General features: G+C 37.1%; 1 long non-coding RNA gene and 1 pseudogene across 1 annotated transcript; one reads left to right on the forward strand and one right to left on the reverse strand.

Moving 5' to 3' along the window:
• The first annotated feature begins 4541 nt into the window (after positions 1-4541).
• On the forward strand, positions 4542-6208 carry LOC126973646 (uncharacterized). Its single transcript, XR_007731386.1, has 2 exons — positions 4542-4981; positions 5634-6208. It is a non-coding gene; the product is annotated as an uncharacterized LOC126973646 (long non-coding RNA).
• A 5454-nt stretch (positions 6209-11662) lies between these two features.
• Positions 11663-22491, reverse strand: part of LOC126973554 (uncharacterized) — a 32104-nt pseudogene continuing 21275 nt past the window's right edge.

Below are 22491 nucleotides of genomic sequence, written 5' to 3' on the forward strand. Positions count from 1 at the left end.
ATTGCGGCCCACTAATGCATAAGCGTAACACCATCCTTGGCGATTATACCCTACACCCAAATGCTGTTTGCAATACTCGCGTCAAGAAGATACTGGGGTTCACAAACGCGGCAGGGCTTGACGACAAGCTATAAGTATGAGTGGCGAACACAATAGTTCAATTCTGGACGCGGTGTTACTAGGACTCACTTAGGACTAGGCATATAGCCACCCTCTCCAAATAATAATAATAATAGCAGATATCGCGAAATTTGAAGCGTCACATGTAAGTAAAAAGGGCTTAGTGAAATCAGGATAAGCTAGAACAGATGCGGAAATAAGAGGCGCACCCCAGTATCAGCTCGATCCATTTGACCGCGTGCAACGCAGAGCAGCTCGAATTGTCAGGGACCCAGTGCAATGTGAACGACTCGATCTGCAGTGACGTGCCTGTATGTTGATAACCGTAGCCATGACGTCCACTCCAGGTGCGGCCATTGAGGCTCTGCTTAACCTATCACCTCTTCCACTGTTTATACATCAAGAGGCGAAGGCGAGCATGCTGAGGGCCATCGCCCAGAGGGGGTCATGAAACTGGATGTCGCAAACACTTAGGACTCTAGAAGACTCAGTTTTGCAAGACTACATACTAGGCATGACACTCGATCAAACGACTCCACAATGAACAACTGTCAAACACTATATTGTGGAACTACCTTCTAGGGACGACTGGATGAACAACAAAGTCTCGTGGAAGGACGGGAGCCTCTTATGGTTTCCCGATGGGTCCAAAATGGAAAATGAAGTTGGCTGTGGAGTCTTTGGAGATCGCCCCCAGGTTTAAATCCAGCATAAACCTGGAAAGATTTGCCTCCATCTTTCAAGCTGAGGTTTATGCCATTTTAGAATGTGCGGATATCAATATCCAAAAAAGCTACTTCAACCAATACATATACATTCACTCTGACAGTCAGGCTGCACTATTGGCGTTAGACGCAGACTTGGTTGCGTCAAAATTAGTCAAAAACTGAACTGACTGCCGAAACACATTAGGACTAAAAAACAGAGTGATTTTCAGATGGGTCCCAGGGCATGCCGGAATCATAGTCAATGAAATGGCCGATGAAGAAGAAGTTGGAAATTCTCACTATGAGAGTCATGTAGATGGTGGTTGTAATGAGTGGGTTAGATGGGATGGGTTTTCCAGAGACTATTGGGAGTATGCGCACAGATGTAGCCATTATTGATCATCAGAACCATGGTGAAGTTGGCGAGATTATAGTGAAGAAATCAGTGGCTGTTGAGGGATCTGTGTTAGAAAAGTGGTCATTTTGCTTCGTATCAATTGAGGAATAAGGGATGGAGTCAAATGTGAAGTTCATGCCAGATGACTTCAAAGATTGCACGTCATACAGCTCACTAAAGTATTGTTTACCATCACACTGGAACACTATTATTGACATGAACAATACTGGGAAGAACATACACTCCTAAGCCATCAGATGAGTGGGCTTTGAATCCTAAAAGCAGTTGCGAATCAGAATGAGCGACTTCCCATACATTTATTTGCACATCATTACAGAGCTCACTCGGAATGTGTAGTGGTAGCTTTCTATCACATTTAAGCTTCTCCAGTTTGTTTCCATGATATTTTTGCTCTACCAACATCCACCTTTAAATGGAAAGGGACGCCGTCCACCCTATTACACAATGTGTCTATTTGTGATATGAATCACCTCCCATATCTACAAGAAGCTCTCTCATTGTAGTCTGCTGAGCATTTTACTTCATTCGTTGAGAAAGTCACATTCCCAGACATCAAAATTTGAAGGTCCCCCAGCAATCTCAAGCTAGGTTTCATTGCAAATAAGTCCTTGTGGCATAAGTAAGAACTGCTAGGGCTATTGTGCACGAGGTAGTAATCACCAATGAGTCCTGAGGATCTATCTTTTACGCTCTCCACGACACATCCAGTAGGAGGTTTCACTTTCCCTCCATGGCTACCGCCTAGTGTTATCGAGTACACTGAGTATTTTCTGTAGCTTCTATGGTTTATGCTGAAGCCTATGAGCTTACAACCATTCCCAAAAGTACAGTAGCCAATCGACTTCTGGCAGGTGTAGTAGGATGCGTCTGGGCTTGCTATCCCCAAAGCTTATCTAGCCTGGAGTGTTGTCCTTGTGAACGGCAGTGGCGTCATTCCACAGGTCCCGATGGCTTCACATTTGTACCATTGACAGAAGTACGTTTCCTTTGCTTCAAACATCCACTCAGCTGTGTCAAATAGATAGTTCAGATTGCTAGTGTGAACTACCACTTCTCTACTAATTTTGCCAGAACCAAAATCTATCACTTCAGAATCAGTCATTATGATCTTGTAATTGTGTTTTAGTATGGTTGAGTCAAACCTTTCTACTAGATCATATCCATCATCTCTTATCGGTCTACAGATCAGGAACATTAGAAATATGATCATCCAGTGCTTCCTAAACAATCTCTTTTCCATGTTCACCACTGATGGTGCATCTGTTAACATCAATTCTCTCTCTCCTTTTCGGTTTACAAATTCTCTGAATTCTAGCTCATAATAACAACCTTTCCTGACTAACTTTGCCCTGGATCCCCCCACTTTAACTCCTCTATCCATTTTGTGCTTCCAAGCCATAGTGATCAGGAAAAACCCTGCTGAAAGAGCAAATAAGCCACAGCCTATGTAAAATAGGACTTTGTAAGATGTGCCATCACAGTCACTTGATTTTATGTTCAGTGAGTGTTTTTTTGAACAATCCATCTCAAAGTTAAAGCTTTGTTGGCATGTCAATGTTCTTATGATTACGGGACCATAAAAGGCTCTCTTCTCTACCTTCCCGCAAGTCATTTTCATTGAACCAGAGATGGTGACCACAACCAAGTCTCCAGTTCAGATTGGGAAGTACAATTTGGGACCCTCCTGTATGGCATTACATGACTTTGATTCTGCCATCATTGCTCCCATGTTGGACAGATGTGACAAGTCTGAGACACTATGTTTGATGGTCTTTTTGTTCAGATACTTGTCTATTCCTGTGTCTTTGTACAGAAGCTCTTTTGATGGTGAGCTAGAACTCTCTCCTGCAATCTGCGGTTTCCCCTCAGAGCTTGGAAACTCCTTCCTAATATCTTCACCATCAGGTTCCGTGTAGCATACACTTGGCCTAACCTCGATAGGCACCGTCACAAACATTGATAATTCTAACCCTTGTTCTCCAGGCGACCCCCACGCCAACACCCCTATAGCTATCATCAGAGTGGCAAGTCTCAGTGTCACACGAGATGACCCACCCGTACAAATCATCATCAGCTCTAGACTGTTGAGATCCTAAGCAATAACAAGTATTAATACTTGTTATGTAAACCCGACAGTATGACCTGACGATGACCTTGCAATAGCTGGAGCTAAAGCAGTCTAATACGGTCTGGAACCTATTTGTGGACTGCCTAAGAGCGCCATTCGCACCACCCTGAGGAACCAATGTCAAGTAGAGGCACTTTAACGCCTGAGAAACTCAACTAAGCTAAACTAAGCGTAACACCATCCTTCGCGATTATACCCTACACCCAGATGCTGTTTGCAATACTCGCGTCAAGAAGATACTGAGGTTCACAAACGCGGCAGGGCTTGACGACAAGCTATAAGTATGAGTGGCGAACACAATAGTTCAATTCTGGACGCGGTGTTACTAGGACTCACTTAGGACTAGGCATATAGCCACCCTCTCCAAATAATAATAATAATAGCAGATATCGCGAAATTTGAAGCGTCACATGTAAGTAAAAAGGGCTTAGTGAAATCAGGATAAGCTAGAACAGATGCGGAAATAAGAGAATTTTTCAATTTTTGGTCTGGCGCACCCCAGTATCAGCTCGATCCATTTGACCGCGTGCAACGCAGAGCAGCTCGAATTGTCAGGGACCCAGTGCAATGTGAACGGCTCGATCACTTGGCGTTGCGTAGAGACGTCGCTTCATTGTGTCTTCTACCGCTTTTATCACGGGGAGTGTTCCGAAGAGTTGTTTAACCTGATTCCTGCCGCCGAATCCCACCTTAGCACGACACGCCAAAAGTTAGGATATCATCCCCACCATCTGGATGTGCGGCGGTCCTCCACAGTACGGTTTTCAAGGAGCTTTCTTCCACGTACTACAAAGCTGTGGAATGAGCTTTCTTGTGCCGTGTTTCCGGGACGATACGACATGGGTACCTCCAAAAAAAGCGCGTACGCCTTCCTTTAAGGCCGGAAACGCTCTTGTGATTCCTCTGGTGTTGCAAGAGAATGTGGGCGGCGGTGATCACTTAACACCAGGTAACCCGTACGCTCGTTTGTCCTCCTATTCCATATTTTTTTTTTAATTAAATCGATTTTTGAGAATCCGGTGCTAGTCCAATAGAATTATTGCAATTATTAATAAAATAATTTATTTTTTCGCGTGTAACATCAAAAGGACTAATGAATTTGAATAATGTGCTAATTTGTAACTCACTTTTTTCATGTTTATTAATTTGAGATTCTTTAACCGACATGTTTAACACATTCAATGCCACCACGATTTTCTAATACTTCCCAGCGATGCCGCCCTATAAAAAACGCAAACATGCTAGGTGTGCTCGCGGCACTGCAGGATGGAATTACGTAGCACGCTAGGCGTGTTCACCGGCACTGTTAAGAGGTAAAATCAAAGAAAGCGTTATTTCGGCTTCAACCGTGTTTATTGATCAGTCTTTCTCGAGTTACTGAAGAGATATTTTGTTTTTAGCAGTGTTTGTGCTTTTGAAAGTTAAATTATGGCAGTTAGTAGATTCCAAGGTAAGTATTTATCGTAATTTGATCAGTGAATTTCAACCTTTGGTTACTTATTTATGATTTTTTAGGGAAAACAAAATATGTGCAAGAAACAGTGGAATATGATGATGATGCGACGCAAGCAGATAGCCCACCCTCACAAAAACGCCCAAAAGTAGGAGGTGAGCCGATAACATATTTCTCTTATCTTGTCTTAAAACTTTTAGTGCACTTATTGTGACGTAGTGGATTAGTGTTAAATTGTAAATCATTCGGTCGGTACCTGGTACCTACTTTATGATATGCAGGTACCTATAGATAGCACATTATATTGTCAATATTAACGTATTTCATAAGGTTTTTGAAGCAGCACCGCAAGTAATTAACCGCATCAATTTTACACAAAAGAATTAAGGAACAAAAAGATTCTTAAAAAACCGACGATTGTGTTTGAAAACATTATTTGCACTGTTATATATTATCGCTAATAACACAATAAACAAGCCGTGCTGACTGCTGACGCATCTATTGTTTTACAAATAGGCTGATAACATTTCAACTCCAGATGTTTAAAACGTTACAGGAATCTGTCTACAATTCTAAGAAGTTTAGATTTTAATTTGGAGACAGTAAATGTTTTGAACTTATTGTTTATTAAATACTAGCTTTTGCCTGCCACTTCGTCCGCATAGAATAGTTAATGTCGTTACGTTACGTTAGTATATTTTTGGTTTTTTCGCCTAATTGTTTTTTTTTTAATAAAAATGACATTTATTAAAAGTTATAGCCACTTTATACGACTTTAAATAATTGTTGATCATTATTTGCTTTCAGAATACATCGCGAACGCATCAAGCTCACCGAACTCATCGCAAGATATATTTACAGAACTACAAGATGTACCTTACTCCCAAAAATGGACATATTCGCAACAAATGGATGAATATGACAAAAAGGATGTAAACACCATGACTGACGGAAGACCAACAATTACTAAATATAAAGAAATTGGTACCATGACTGAACCAGGGTTGACTTGTAACAACAATACTAATATTGAAATTCGATGCAATGAATATTTCGGAAGTGTTGTAGCATGCGAGCTAGCAAATTATCACGGTCGCGTTCGTTACGATAAAATGAAAGCTATCATTGATATTTTTAAAGAAAAGTGAGAAATTAGTTGCCTTGATTGTTTAAAAGGTTTCTATGATTCTCTTGAGGAAAGAAATTGAGTTCCTAAGGGTTGTGATTTCAATTGAAATAATAATAGTGATTTGAGAAATCAACGTCTTTATTAAAGCACTTATTGTGTGTACAATATTATAGTTACTACTTATGTTAAAGATAAATGTTAAAAAATCAACGTAATTAGACCAACAATATTATACAATAATTATCAATAGAAATTGTCCTTTTCTTTGATCAAATGCACATTGGAAAAATTTTTTTTTTGATAAGTGGAGTACAACTCTTACTTAATCAGTAGGTATCTATGAATAAGTTTACTACCACTTAATATTTGTGATACGGTCTGAAACATTCCATGCACAAGCCTGGCTGTTGCGGACAGGTGTCGCAACCAAATAGCGACATTACTCTTCCTTTTTTTGTTCTCCAGCAATGTACGCATCTTTTTCGTTTGGTTTTTCCGTGATAATTTTTTTCCAATTTCATCAAGCAATGTACCTGTCTATGTAATGGGATTTGTTGTTCCCGTTCTATGTAGGGTTCCACGATGGATTTTATGACGCTTAATCGGAAATCATATAAGCTTAATTTTCGAGTTGAATACTCATTGTACAGGAAATAAGAGGTCATGACGATCTGCATGATGTGAATGATAACTTTTTTATACCACCGCAAAGATTTATGCTCGCACGTATAATATGATAGCATTTGGTCATGCTTATCTATTGCATTCATATTTTTATTATATTTTGTTATCATTTCTGGTTTTGCTTTACTTTGCCCCCTTCGATTAGTAATAATGTTAAAGTTGCCTTTGTATTTGCTAGAGATCGCCATGACTTCCCTCTTATCCAACCATTTAATTATACACACATTATTTTTATGTTGTATACACAATTCACCTTTTTTTAATTTTGTTTTTACAACTAATTGAGGATTATTTTTTCGAAATTTTCGTAGTGTTCCTGTACAATAAGTATTCTTATAGTATAAATCTTCTATCAAATCAACGCTTGTATAAAAATTATCCATAAATAAATGGTGCCCTACATTTAAATATTCTTTTATCAAATGCATTACCACTTTGTTAACGTGGTTTAATCCTCCCACAATAACATCAGACGCACCGCCGTACAGGTGCAGTTTCAATATTACCCCAGACTGGTCAGCTAGTGCATAGAACTTCAGACCATACTTATTTTTTTTTCCTTTCATATATTGCCTAAAGCGTAATCTACCTCTCCAAAGCATCATTGACTCATCAATAACAATATTTTTTGTTGGGTAATATAATTCTGACATTCTTTTGTTAAAAAAATCTATTATATTTTTGATTTTGCTATAACTTGTTGCTGTTTCTCCTATACTAACGCATAACATTCTTAAAATAAGTAAAAACCTATTTCTTGCCATCGTCAATGAAAATATTGGCTGATTAAAAAAAATTTCTTGTTTCCAATAATCACATAATCTATTTAGTTTTATAAAACCCATATGAAGAAGTAGGCCAAAAAACAGTTTCAACTCTTCACAACTTATTGCCTTCCACGATTTACTTCTACTTTTGTCCGCACTAGCTGACGACTTCTCGCGTTCACCGTAATTGTTAGTGCAATCTGTTAGCAATTGAAGTAACTCCATATTGCATATAGCATCAAAGTAGCCAATGGGTGTATCGACGATATCTTCTTTGAGGCCTGGAGTCTGCGTGAATGGTATTACTGGATAATCACAAGGATTACCTGGGCACCATTCACGATCGGGTACATTAATAGCAGGTACTTCTTCAATGTTCTGCACTTCCAGTTCGGGTTCCGGTTCCGGTTCGGATTCATCTGTTTCCATTTCGTCAATAATATTGCCACAGAGTATGTCATAGAGCTCAGCGTCAGTCAAACACGAAGTTGGTTCATCTCTTGGAGGAGTTGATTCCAGAGTTACCATAGCTCCTAAAGTTTCTTCTATCCCATGGTAAACCCAATTTGGGTCTTCCCATGAGCAAGATGGCATAGAATTGTCGATTGGATCCATTACCTAAAATGTAAAATCATTTTTTCAAATATCAAAAGTCATCAAAATATTATTAATATGACAGAAAATGATTAAAGTTGCAGTGTACAAATTGTGTGTACAAATACAATACGTTTAAAGTATCCCGCCAAAACTCGCAATGTTTGGACCGATTAAAGTGTATGAAACAAACAAATTATGTATCTATTGAATTTATTATACAGTGTAAACTCGTACAACAAGTGTAAATTCCATGTAACGTCACTCGATTTAACGACAAACTCTCTAAAGCATCGAAATCAATTGACTTTGGTTGGTTTAGTTTGTCTACCATACAATGATACACTCTACATAGCGTCACACTCACTCTCAATAACGACGTAAAATACCTTGTAAGTTGCTAAAATTTATAAAAACTGCGCAGCTGTGTACGTTTTTTTGTCGTTTTATTATCCTAGCCCACTATAATCTCGACAGTCGGCACCATGCAAACCGAACTTTCTAAGAAATTCATTCTTTTGTTTTCAAATTGGGATTGCTTGCACGTGTATCTACTGTTTTTGACCATGACTAATAAATAGGCGTCATTTATTTATTTATAAACACTTACACCAACATTACAGGTTATTACCCAATGCGTTGATGTCGTATACATGTCATGCATTATCTATGCGGTATCATTTTTGTCAGACCTCAGTTGCTCACAAACTTTCAAACTGTAAACATGGCGAAGTAAAAGCAAAAGACGTCATACAAAAATAACAGACTATACCCAATAAGATTAAATAAGATTGTTTTTGTGTACATAACTACTAAAACTAGTCTGAAATATTTTTAGAATTCTGATTTTTCTTCTCTCCATTTAACGACACCTCTCTATAACGCCATAAAATGCACAGTCCCTTCAGTGTCGTTATTTGGAGTTTACACTGTATTTGTTAAGATTATTATTTTTCACGTTAATGAAACGAACTATGTAGGTATCTTTCACATTTATAATAAGAGTATAATTTAACTTACCACCGTTTTAAGCGAAGTAATTAGCGAAGCCGGTAAGGATACCAAATTCTTCACAAGGACAAGCTGAGCTCGTCGTAAAAACAATCACAAAAGTAACACTAGTCGGGGTCTTTGCAAGAGTAATCACAAGGTCCAATAACACAAGCGGGGGTCTATGCAAGAGAAATCACAAGGTCCAATAACACTAGCCGGGGTCTTTGCAAAAGCAATCACAGGGTCCAATAACACAAGCCGGGGTCTTCGTAAGTATAAACGTAAATCCAGTGAAAGGAAGAGATCGTAGGAAACATCCGATGTCGAACACTTCGAACACTGATGGAAGGAGCTATACTAATGTTAAAGACTTGCTGCCCGTGGTGCAATAAAACGTGGGAATAGGACGCCGCCTGTTGCGCTCTCTGTTACAGACCTTACGGCAGGCATGGTAACGTCCCAATGTGCGGCTCACCTAATCTTTTTATGACACTCGGGTTTGTTTTATTACCAAAAAAATAATTGGCAAGCAACTGAAGTAAATGGTATTCCTACTAGGGACTTTATTTATAAACGATCGCCAAACGTATCTAATATTAGCAGTGCCCCGCGGTTTTACCCACGTCTTACGGGAACCATTTACTTTTTAGGGATAAAAAGTAGCCTATAGCCTTCCTCAATAAATGTGCTATCAAACACCGAAAGATTTTTTCAAATGGGCCCAGTTATTCCTGAGATTAGCGCGTTCAACCAAACAAACAAACTCTTCAGCTTTATAACATTGGAATAGATCCTGGGCAGGGTTTTGTCTTCTTCCGATGAATGAAAAGATATTGGTGAAAGAGAGAGAAGGAAACAGATCCGAGTTACACAACAGCTGATAAGCGTTTATAATTAGGTACCTAAAGGGGTACATTATAGGTAAATATTTTATGCAATTTATTTTATCTTTTTTGTTCAACCTAAGTGCCAAGGAATAAAATAAATGATAACTTATAAAAAATATTCTATATTTTATTATTGGCATTATAAATGTAGTAAATTGACCTAATAATATAAAAGATTGAGAACTGCTGGAGATGAACACGCCTGGTATGTTCGCGGCATTACATAATAGATTATTTTTGATGAACCTTAAAAAAATATCAGATCCTGGAACCACTTCAGAATACTTTAGCTTACGGCAGAAAGTTTATGCTCAGAGTCTTTCGGACAATAATATTGTCTAATCTTTGAGATATAGATGAAAAACGGTGAGCACGCCCGGCGTGCTGGCGGCATGCAGATAAGAATTAGTGTGGACACGCTAGGCGTGTCAATGGCACTGAATGTGTTAATTAAATAAATAATTCACTTATAAAATTTAAAATGTTCTAACGTGTGATAGACGGCCGGCCAGATTGTTTATAAATTCGATGCGATAAGCTACTCGACAAACTGTCCTCAGAACATAAAATGATGCAATTAAATTAGAATGTAGATGACAATAACGCTCTTTAGTATAATATTTATACAATAAACTTTGGATAAAGTATTTATTGTTCTGACAGTGAGGTCTGCCTCAGCCTTACCTTACCTTGCACTTTCACTGTAGTTTTAGAAATATGTATATTTAATATCTCATTTATTATGGGTTTTGCACTTTTACACTTGAAATATGTAAAACTTGAAGACTTACAGGACCACGGCGAATTCAAATCGAGTCATAATTGGCACAATTTATGGTACATCGTTAGGTACCACAGGACTCGGCGTTAATAAAGAGAAGAAGATTCAGCGATGTTGGAGAGCACCACGTAGATAGTTATTTCTTTCCGGTATAGCAGGTCGGAGCTTGCTAGCTAGCAGTTCGCAACCATTGGATTCAGGCGGTAGATATTATTTTCACTTTTGCTTTTTTTTTGGTATATCACTACAACTTTTCTCTAGAGGCGGATTTATAAAATTTTAAAATCCCACCGCTGCCACCATTTTTTATACGGAATATTAAAATCAATGTTTTAAAAAACAAATTTATTTAGAACTAGAAATAATTAAAATGTATGAGTGGCTCAGGATTCGGAAGGTGACTGACTGCTTTTTATATTGTAGGGGCTTATATACTCATGGACTCAATTGTATGCGTGGGCAGTGACCCGCAAGTTACCGTGCCGAACGGTCGTATGTAGACACCTATTAAATAAAGAGTACATTTAGTTCCGCGTCAGTGTCTCTCAATACGACAATCGTAATTTGGTGACCCCGACGTGATCTAGTGTGGCCATCTCGCGTTGACTTTCAGTGTATTTACAATGAACCCCGCGATGCCTAGTCATTTACCCGTACCCAATCTGTCTGGCAATACGCCACAATATTAATAGGTGATGCCTTGGTCTTAAATCTTAATGTCATGTCTGCATATGTACATATATAACAGTACGATGGGATTGACTTTAGTACGGCCTCCAAGTGTATTATGCTGAAAGTAGTTGTGTTTAAGTTGAAGCAAGGGAGACAAAACAAATAGCCAGTTTAAGAATACTTGTTGAGCGGGTAATTAGGCGTTTACGTGAATTTAATATTTTTATTATTATGTAATATTGTTAAAACCACATGCTTAAGTTTGGTGAAAGTGCTTGATGATGTGATGACAATAGCATGTGGTGTTATGAACTTACAAGACTCTCTTATTAAATAAATACAAATGTAATAAGATTTTTTATTAAATCTGACACCTATTCTTGATCAAATTTTATACACAAAATTTCAACATTTTTACTAATGGAAAAATGAGGGTCTGCTACAGAAAAAAAACACTCTTCCAGGCCAGTCAAATACATTTGTATGTGCATCTGGGCATAACATTTGTCACTTGGTTCCCATTTTTTATGGAATTTACATAAGTTTTCTGACTCATAGGGCTCTTGATCTCTACGATGCTATCTCTACAAATGCCATCAGGTGAACCAGCTATCATTGTATAGTTTTTGGATATTATAAGTCCACAAATATGAAATTTCTTCTGCAGTTTCACACTGATTATTTCTCGCACTCCATCCATTCTCTAAACATCTATCAGGCTTCATGGCTGGTGTATATGGTATTTTCCCCCCCATTAAAAGGCATAAAAGGCATTTATTTTCTCAAAATTGATTCCTTTATAATTCTTTTTGATGTCATTTCTTATACTACTAGATACTACTACCGCTTCGGAAACAAATGGCGCTCTGAGAGAGAAGAAGCGGCGCAAGAAACTCTCCCCGCATTCTTTTTTTATGCGCTCTTTTCAATAAAAATATACAATATTGTACAGTCGCTATAAAATAATCACAATCTAGTCCCAGGCTGTCCGATCATTTAGATATTCAGCAGTGGAGTAATGGATTTACGACAGAGCCATTTTTTTATAAAACATTTAAATTTATTTATAGATAATGCCTGAACAGTGGCTGGGACTTTATTGTAGAAGTGTATACATTTACCCTTATAGCTATTATGTATCTTATGAAGCCTACTAGAATTAGTTACAAGAAATCCCTTATTTCTTGTGTTATAATAATGAAAATCACTATTAAGAGCAAAAAGGTGACGATTTTTGTGAACATATATTAAATTTTCATAAAGGTACTGACAATAAATAATCATAATATTTATTTCTTTAAATTTTTCTTTGAGAGACTGTCTATAACCAAGCTGATATATAGCACGAACAGCTCTCTTTTGCAGTGCAAACACTATATCAATGTCAGCAGCATGACCCCATAGTAATATACCGTACGTCATGATGCTGTGAAAATAACTAAAGTACACTAATCTAGCGGTCGCAACATTCGTGTACTCTCTAATCTTTCTAACTGCATATGCCGCAGAGCTGAGTCTATCTGCTAGATGGGTAATATGTGGACCCCACTGAAGCTTTTTATCTAACGTGATACCCAAGAAGACCGTAGTGTCCACAAGTTCCAATCTCTGGTCATTTATAAGTACGTTGGTTTGTACCTCCGCTGTGTTTGGTGTAATGAACCGTAAACACTTTGTTTTTTTACTGTTTAAGTGCAGATTATTCGTCTCAAACCAACGCACTATCTTTGAGAGTGCATTGCTTACCTCGTCATCAATATCCGCACGTCGCTTCACTTTAAAAATAAGTGAAGTATCATCAGCAAACAATACAATCTCATGGCTATCATCTACCACAAACGGTAGATCGTTAATATATATAAGAAACAAGAAAGGACCGAGAATAGAACCCTGTGGAACACCTATTCCCACAGGTTTACCCGAAGACCGTTTGCCATTTACATCGACTATCTGAACTCTTTCGCTTAAATATGATTTCAACAGATTTAGGGCTCTACTTTTCACTCCATAATGCTTTAGTTTTAGGAGTAATGTTTCATGGTGGACGCAGTCAAATGCTTTTGACAAATCACAAAAAATGTCCAATGCATCCTGTGACTCTTCCCAGGCGTCAAAGATGTGCTCAATGAGTCTAGTACCCGCATTAATTGTTGATAAGCCCCTAGTGAAACCAAACTGATTTTTGTTCATTAATTTACAAAAATGCATTTGTAGCTGTTGAAGCAAAAGTTTTTCAAAAATTTTACTAAAAACAGGCAGCACTGAAATAGGTCTGAAATTAGCAGGGTCAAAAGAACTGCCCGATTTAAACAAAGGTATAACTTTGCTGTATTTCATGAGGTCAGGGACACACCCTCATCTATGCATTCATTAAATATTATTGCTAATTCAGGTGCTATAATGTCAAGCATGTATTTAACAATATTAGTCGAATGGCCCCATAGGTCTTTTGTATTTTTTAGGTTAATTAATTTGAAGATTTTTATTATATCGCTACCTGTAACATACTTAAATTTCAAATCAGTAGAAGATACTGGTACGTGTAATTTAAGCATATCATATGCTGCTTTTGGCGAAGAGTTAAGGTATTTGGTCGTGACAATCGGGATTTCGGAGAAGTATTTATCAAATTCATTTGCAATTTCTATTTCCGAATTTATAACGCGATTATTAATATTTAAACAAATAGAGGTGTTACGGCAATTCGATCTACCAGTTTCATTGTTAATTACACTCCAAGTCGCTTTTACTTTATTATTACTGTTTTTAATTTTATCTGCAATGAAACGTGTTTTCGCTTCATGACAAACTATTTTAAAGACCTTGGAGTATTTTTTACATATATTTTAAATTCTTCACTATTATTGTAATGTTTCTCATAATAAAGGTCATATAAGCGTTTACGACTTTTGTGGATACCCATTGTTGCCCAATCATTAAAACTATGTTTGTTGTTTACTGTCACCGTTACTGGAGTAAAAATCCTGTCAAATTCCTCACAGAAGGAATTGAAGACTAAGTTGTAGTGAAAATTTGCAGTTTCGCCACAGTGTAAAAATGGTATCGTATTTACCAAATTATTTCTAAACCTCTCAAGACGGCTACCCGTAACTGGTATAATCGTCACCTTTTTTGGTCTGACATTGTCCAATCTTGTATTTACTTTTATAAGTTGCCCACTATGGTCGGACTGAAGATTATTAATTATGAGTTTACTAGTAATAGTAACATCTGTAAAAATATTATCTAAACAGGTTGCTGTTGTAGAAGTGATTCTAGTAGGTTCCCAAAATACATTGAACAAATTAAAACTTAGAAATAAATTTTTAAGGCTAGTACAATTGGCTGAAGGTTCAAGCAAATTTATATTAAAATCTCTACACACTATAATTGACTTGCTAGTTTTGCTAAATTTTGATAGTACCCCCTCCATTCTATGTTGGAATTGTTCATATGATGCAGTGGGGGGGCGGTATACACTTACAATAATAAATTGCTCTAGTTCTATACAAGCTATCTCAATTAGTTGTTCTATAGAGAGATTTACAATATCTCTTCTATTTTTACATTTTAATCTATTATTAATAATAATTTGGGAACCTCCATGTATTGCCCTACTTCTACAAAACGAACTGACTACTTTATGTTCTCTAAAACTAAACTGGAGCTGATGACTCTTACGCCAATGTTCTGTAATACATAATATATCTATATTACAGCAGCTCAAAAACAGTTCAATTTCTAATTCCTTACTTGAGATACCTTGTATATTCTGGTGAACAATATTTATGTGCTTTATATTATGATTATCTATAGCAGTAACATTTATATTTGGTGAATGTTGCCTATTTTGTATGATATTGCAAGAGTTGTCCTCCCTTGTCAAATAACTTAATTTAAATTCATTGAAGAAAAATCTTCATTGTTATGTTTTTGTACATTAGTACTAATACATTCCCCAATAGGGGCTTGTATGTCGATTATTTTACAATTTTGCCCAATAGAGGCATGTTTATTAAATAATACTACAGAGGAAGTAGTTTGTTGACTAAGACTATAAGCTACTAAAGTAGCCAGCTGTCGCTTAACTCTAAATGGTAGGTATAGGTTACCATTGGTTATTATCAGTTTATAATTAATGAATTTGTTTGTGTCAAATAAAATTAAATTTTCATTGTTGTGGAATGTCGCATTATACAAAGTTGTATTTAATTTAAATATTTTTCTATTTTGCTCCTGTGTCAAATCCGAGGAGTATGGAAATGTACACATCATCACTTTAGATTTTGTGTTATTGGAAATATTAATTTATCTTTCTATATTTTTAATTAGGTCCTTATTTCTAATATTATGAGAGTTATTACCAAACATTATACCTATGATCGTTTTTTCTTTTAGATTTATTTTTGGTATGGAATTTATGAGGTTATTGAAAGTTATATTGGGTTTACATATATTTATCAACTCACAATTCTTTGCAACTGCATTATTTAATAAAGGTCCAAACCCTTGGCCAATTTTGTCTGAAAATAATATAAACCTACTTGATGCACTTGTATCCATACTTTGTCTAGTTTTTAATGGGGATACACTTAGGTCTTGATAATTTTCTAATGAATGTTTATTAGTTGTGCTGGAGCAGTGGCACATATTATTATTATAATTATTGTTTATAAGGGATTCAAAGCGTTCCATGTTTTCATTGCCTAATTTAATTAAGCAATCAGCCTGCTTTATTAGTTCTGATATTTGCTCCTGCGCTGAATTATATTTTTGAGTAATGTTTTGCAACATTGTTTCTAGAGAAGATATTTTATTATTTAATATATCTGTATCAATTTTATGTATTACATGGGACTCTGTTAATTCTTTATTATATTTATGTAATTTTTTCAGCAACTCTTGGTTTTTTGACCTAATTTTACAAAATTTTTGGCCTAGGAATTGGTTATTAAGGAGTTTGCTACTTTTTGCTATAAACCTTTTGATTTTTAAATATTTCTTTATCTTTTTATGAGAATTTGTTGTAATATAATTCTTATTATTAGTGTAGTTTTCATTTCTTAAATCTACAGTTACCATGCTTTGTTTTTGAAGCAATTCAGACTCAAGTATGTTTATTCGACTTAAAGCCCATTCATATTCAGAACTACATTTGTCAAATGAATTAATGATTTTAAGTAAGCTGTCCCTTTCTAAGGTTAAATCTAAACATTTTTGGTGCATGTCTGCCAGCTCGGACTTAAGAGAAGAGTTTGTTTTAAATACTTTTTGGATCTCCAATTCACACTCTTCCCGTTCATTTAAAAGTGTTTGACAAAGATCCTTTGACTTCTTTAGCTCCTTAGCAGCACAGCTCGCTTGTTTTCCGTTTCTTTCATGGTAGCCTTCCGGGTTTGCATAGTGAGGCTTGAAGTCTTGGGAACTTGTAGGCAGTAGTTAAGTAACTGTCAAAATATAAAGCTATGTATAATCTTGTTATAATAGTGTGTGAGAAGAGGATACAGGTTTACAGAATCTAGAAATTAACTCCAAAAGTGCAGAACTCAATGGTTTACTATGGTTAATTGCCAATTCGATTAGTTACTATGAGAAGTTAATTATATTTTTCCTTGCTATTATTAGTATGTATAGTGTAAGAAGGATGATGGTGAATATTGTATGCGGCAGTTGATGTTGTGGTCTTCAGCTCAGCTTCCACGTTTTTGTCAAGTTGAGAGAGACAAAGAGGGCCAATGTAGTGAGTATGAACGTAACTCACAACTGTGAGTAGTGTAAAAGTGTTATAAATTGTATATAGCTACGAAACGAACAACGCACTACAACGCTAACAACTATTAAATGTAAGTAAATAGAACAAAATTCTTGCCTCGTTTTTGTTTTTTGAATTTTGTAATATGACAGTTGGGCCGGTACAACTAAGTTAGTATTCCATTATCTTCTTGAGATTATTGCGATATTCCACACTTATTTTATATAATTTATAACTTTAATGTACACAATAGCAAATCAAGATTTATTGATTTTCAATATTTCTAATTATTTAAAATAAAATTAAAATCAGCTGTTAATTTTACGTCTCAGTGCCAGGGTTGCCAACCTAGCAATCCATTGTCAGTGATGTCAGAGACCCAACACTTTTTTGGCAGCGGCTGAATCCCGAAACCCTAGAAGCTAAATTCGAGCATATTTTAATTCATGCAGAAACCTATTATTACGTTGCCCTCTGGATTCAATTTCAATTTTTTTAATAATGTCACTTAATTTAATTTTCTCTATGAATATGTTACAACATTGTTCTTTATATTTCATAACAAGTTGGTGCATTGATGAACTTAGTAAGTTATTAAGTTTCCTCTTGTTACCTTCATTAAAAAAAATCTAATGCTTTGGGATTTGATGGAAAGGTACTGCGGCTACATTTGACAAGTCCTTTACTTTAATAAATTTTAGGGTAGCTCCAACTCTGGATAGTTTAGATTTCAACCAGTAACATTGAACTTCAGTACAAGATGGTTCTTCACTTCCGCGATGAATCCACATAAGGAGTGCAATGGCGTGCTTGCATTGGGCAGCAACACAATCATGGCATTGAACAGATTTAACCTTTTCTTTATCTTCATCAACTGTCAATGTGACTGCATATAACTTTGCATGGACTTTATGTTCAGGGCAAATTTTACACATTACAGTGCAGACTTTTCCTTCAGGTTTCAGTTGAACGTAGCTTATAGCATCATCCCCATATGATGGTCGTGAAGATCAAAGTTGATGGGGAAGAAGTGTTTGTTTACCTATCTAGGTAAGTATTTAAATTGAAACATAAATGGAGTTACTTAATACAAAATATTTCCTTATCTGCAGGTCTTATCTCAAAAATACACAACACTTATTTCCTACATGAAATGTGTTAATAAGGGTCGTGTGAGTAAAATTGACAAATGAAGAATAACAATAATGTAGGTACTTGAAAGGAGGTTTTCACATTCCGAAATTCAGACAAGCTAAAGTCTTTATTTAACGCGAGGAACTCTCCTTAAAATTAACAAGTCAATTCTAGGCAAAATTGAGCTATTTGCCTTAACGAAACCTTGTTCTATCGTTGCTGTTTAATAGATTTTTAAATGTAATAAAGTCAAACTACAAATCAACGAGACAGAAATCAATAAAAACGCTTTTTACGGTTGAAATATTAACAAATAACTGCAGATGCCATAACAATGATACGTTGATGTTAATTGTTGACTAAGGCGTGACGTCATTCATTCTGATTGGTGTTTGAGTTAACATGACCGATTGCCATATTTTGTACTTTTATTTTATTGGATATCTTATTAATCTCAATATTAATATCAAAACTGCATAATTTTTAAGATTCCATGAGTCATATACATAAATTTTCGATGAATGATTCTTTAATAGTGTCATCATGCCTATTATAAACATTCTTTGGAATTTATGATTTTCCATCAGCTGGCCAAGTAGCTACAAGAACACGCTTATTTGGATTTTATTAAAAGCTATTATTCTGGTTATGCTTATCGCCTCCAGTTTCCTAATAGAAATGTTATTTCTAGTCATAAATGCATGCAACCAATCCTGTCCAGCCATTTTTCAAGACTGATTAAAATTATGCTTTAAATTAAATTTTTCAGCATATTCGAATGCTACGCCATATCAATGACACGTTGGACACCTCCAACATGCATTGCTATGCAGACGACAGCACTGGTGATGCCGCATACACGGGCCATGCAGGTCTCTCTCGGAAAATCGTCGACCAGTGCCGGGAGAAACTTGTGTCTTCTATCGAGTCCTCTCTCGAGAAGGACGCGGAATGGGGTAAATTGAACCTTGTCCAATTTAACTCCCAGTAGACTCAAATTTGCGCGTTTACCACTAAAAAACCCCATTTGTCGTATCACCGCTCTTCGACAACACTTTCTTTAAAACCTCGCCTAGTATCGGAATACTGGGTCTTTAAATCTCGAGCGATTGCCAATAGTGGCCATCTGGAGGACAAAGCCAAATTGGCTTGGAAGAAACTGGGCGTCATTAATAGAGCACGTCAATACTTCAAGCAGGCCCACATTCTAGCGCTATACAAAGCGCAGGTCCGGCCACACATGGAGTATTGCTCAGTGAACGGGCTGGATCACTTGGCGTTGCGTAGAGATGTCGCTTCATTGTGTGTCTTCTACCGCATTTATCACGGGGAGTGTTCGTAAGAGCTGTTTAACCTGATTCCTACCGCCAAATTCCACCTTCGCACGACACGCCACAAGTTAGGATATCATCCCCACCATCTGGATGTGTGGCGGTCCTCCACAGTGCGGTTTGCAAGGAGCTTTCTTCCACGTACTACAAAGCTGTGATTCCACAACTTGAACTTCCTTGTGCGGTGTTTCCGGGATGATACGAAATTCAAAATAAACTCTAAATAAAGATTAAAAAATTCGAGAAAATGAGTAATATGAGATCTTTAAATTACATCATCAAAATTAAGAAGTGAACCAATTATAAGGGACTACGCGCACTTATTCAGCTCCATTCGCGTTTCGCTGAACGATTTTTGTCAAACTTATACAGCTCTGCTTCTATCAGCCGCGTACGGCGTCGTAAAAATGAGAATAATAACTTTAAATCACATCTGCACTCTTTAATCTTTCCGTGCATAATGATTACGTCAAATCAATGCAGGAACAATACAGGTCGCAACTTGTCGACAAAGAATAGCGAACCATCCTTGTAAAGAGCTGTTCCGCCGCATTCGACGGCGAACAGCGTTGTACGCGGCGGAACAGCGCCGAACGCTCTCTATAGCATTCGCATAATAAAAACACATTTATCCTCATTATATGCTGGTTTGCCGCGAAAGCAGAATGGACGCGGAAAACTGAATCGACGCGTACACGTCTCCATACAAAATTGTTGTTTTCTATGGACAAAAGCTGAAAAGAGCTGAATTAGTACGCGTAGTCCCTAAATAATGTGTTTTTTTTTTTCAAAAATATCAAATTCGTTTGCTGAATTCCTAATCAATTTGGTCTCGTTCAACTGTAGTTACGAAGAATTTCTGGTTAAATCAAATATATTAGCTGTACCTCTTTTAGGGGATATTTCATAGAGTTCTTTAGTTCTTTCAGTTGATAAGAGGGATCTTCATCAGAACCAACAGGATCTTTAATAACATTTCACAGCCTCTATATTTTCTGTTGACAAGGGGTGACAAAGTATTGGGAACCGGCTGATAAGTTTTTGGTTGTAGACATGCACAAAAGCCTCTATTACAGAAACAGACTAGATTTCAATAATTAAGCTTACCACGAACTGTCGTTAAAACTAGGTGCACGTGTAAGATGCCTGCGAGAGCTGTCTATGTTATGTGAAGAAATCAAGAAAAGCTTAATCGTACCGCTTAATAAAACCACCAATAACATCTGAAGGGACATTCAGGTGCCCAGCTTAAAAGAGAGACGACTTCATTGGGGAAAAGCTATATATATGTACCAAATGAAAATATTTCGTCGATCACAAAAAAAAATGGTTCTGGTGAAACTAATTGAAAATCAGTGTATAAATGAATGGTATTTATTTTTGGATACTTGTTGCGTATATCAGACAAAATTGGATTTTGAACAAAGTTTTCAAACTATGTAGTAGGAACTATTCTGAACGTTTGTAGTTCCCTTCGTTATTGTCTCTTTCTTACCAGACGTGGCTCTAGATAATTCATCTTTAGCGAAAATATCATCTAATGTTTTCATTAAATCTGTAGTTTATTTAGTGACACACTTTTACTCAAATTGGGACAAGCCCAAACAAGGTATTGCCTATTTATTCTATGGGTACAAGACAACAAAATATTTGATAAACTTGATAAATTTGATAAACTTATTTAACTAATATACTTCCATTTGATGCTCGATACCCACTATCTCGATGTTTTTGCGAGACGATTTTTCTATTTCTTGTATTTTTTGCTCCAGTGCTGTATTACGCCTGTCCAAATAAATACATTTATTGTACGGTGGTTTGGTTCCGTACAGAGTAAAACACAAGTTAGGCTCAAATGGTATATTGAAACCTTAACTTATGCTATATGGTAAAATGGTAAAATGTTGGTATGGTAATGAGCACGCGAATCGATCGGCGGCTTGTCGCGAACTGGTTACAATATTACTTAGGAAATAACGCGAGGCGACGTAAACGCTGATACGCGAAACGTGATGTACAGTCGACATGCTGTTGACCGTACATGCTGCCACCGCGAGAGAAGAAAGAGTGGTGGTGAAGATGGTACAAAAAAGAAATGGTTATGGTTAGCGAGTGACGTGAGACAAGGTGATAAACAAATTTGCATTATCTAATGGTAACCTTAATGTCTCTAGCCACAGTAATCACTAAAATTATGCCTATGCACTACAGGAGAAGTGGATTGGTCTTTCACTTCATCACTACACTTATCACTATTTTTACTAGCACTAGATTGCCCGTGGTTAACTACACTTACACACTGGTCACTAACACTATACACAAACGCTGCGTTCGTCAGACCCCGCGGCTCAGGGCGCGGCGGGTGCGACGCGGCTGGCCCTGCGCCAGCGGCTGCCGGCGCGGGCGGCGCGCTGGAGTCCTGGCGTCGGCTGCGGCGCGGGCACCACCGCCGCACGGCGTACGCGGCGGCCCCGGCCACCAGCACACCCGCCACCACGTATATCGCGACGTAGTGGTGAACGTCGTGATAAGATATACCACCCTTTAGACCACTCTCTGAATTCATTTGTTTTATTTTTGCGCCTATATCATCTAGCTCCTGATCGTAACCACCCATCACTGATGCTGGCTCCGAAATCAGCGACACGAACGTCTTATTCTGGTTAAAGATGTGGTTGATGGGGTGAATGTCTATAGCTGGTATATCCGTCTGTATGGTTAATGTATTGTTCTGAAGCCTCCGAGCATAAATGGTAATGTCTTGTCCTTTCAGAACACAATCTGGACCCAACCTAATAATGCCGCTATTATTAAGATGATTGGAAAACATTTGCTCTCCACAGATGATACGTACTGGATACGAGTCGCAGCAAAAGAAAAAGTATGTATTGACCTCGCTTAGCTGAGACCACCAATCTAGACATTTGGCAGTTTTGGTTCT

Source organism: Leptidea sinapis, chromosome 29 (assembly GCF_905404315.1).
Source record: "Leptidea sinapis chromosome 29, ilLepSina1.1, whole genome shotgun sequence".
Classification (NCBI taxonomy): Eukaryota; Metazoa; Arthropoda; class Insecta; order Lepidoptera; family Pieridae; genus Leptidea; species Leptidea sinapis.